This window comes from Scyliorhinus canicula, chromosome 26 (assembly GCF_902713615.1).
Source record: "Scyliorhinus canicula chromosome 26, sScyCan1.1, whole genome shotgun sequence".
Classification (NCBI taxonomy): domain Eukaryota; kingdom Metazoa; phylum Chordata; class Chondrichthyes; order Carcharhiniformes; family Scyliorhinidae; genus Scyliorhinus; species Scyliorhinus canicula.
This window is the reverse complement of record NC_052171.1, coordinates 9302238-9302910: the sequence shown is the minus strand read 5'-3', so window position 1 is coordinate 9302910 and position 673 is coordinate 9302238. Positions and strand designations below refer to the sequence as shown.

Sequence of the window (673 nt, the reverse complement as noted above, 5' to 3'; positions counted from 1 at the left end):
GCGCCGCTGGTGTAGTGGTATCATGCAAGATTCCCATTCTTGCGACCCGGGTTCGATTCCCGGGCGGCGCACACCAATTTTACAGCAAGTCGATGCAATGGCATTTTAATATAAATTAGCAGAATTGTGACCGTATTTCCATTAATTCCAACACGCTTTCACCGCTTACCCCCCTCTCCCCCCCGCCCGCGCCCCTGTGCAAGTTTTAGTGCAGCTCTAACTTCTCATTCCTAACTTGTGGGGCAAGTTTGCAATCGAGAAAAAAAGCCATTGCATCTTCGGCGATGAATGCAAAGGGCAACATGTTCTTCAGCCCCGCTGTGGGGTGCCGGAGAAAGAGGGGGAGGGCTTGCATCGTTGATTTGCAAATCTGTAAGTTTAAAAATGAGGTGCATTTACTTGCATATTATCTCACAAAGAAATGCACGTGCACTGCAGAGAGAAAAGATTAACATTTTAAATGGGAAATGCCGTAGTCTTTTGCTTTGATATTTATTTCTATGGGTCATGGGGTTTTACTGCACAGAAAGTGTCTCTTCGGCCCATCGTTCCTGCACCTATCCATCAAGCACCTATCTATTCTAGCTTTCTGTGCATATCAAAGTATTTCCTTCCATTTATTTCTAAATAGAAACATATTTATCTTTGTAAAATAAAATGTAGCTGTTTAGGG

The 673-nt window shown here is 43.8% G+C and overlaps 1 non-coding gene across 1 annotated transcript; it reads left to right on the top strand.

Annotated features, from left to right (window-relative positions):
• On the top strand, window positions 1-71 carry trnag-ccc. Its single transcript has one exon. It is a non-coding gene; the product is annotated as a tRNA-Gly (tRNA).
• Window positions 72-673: the final 602 nt, after the last annotated feature.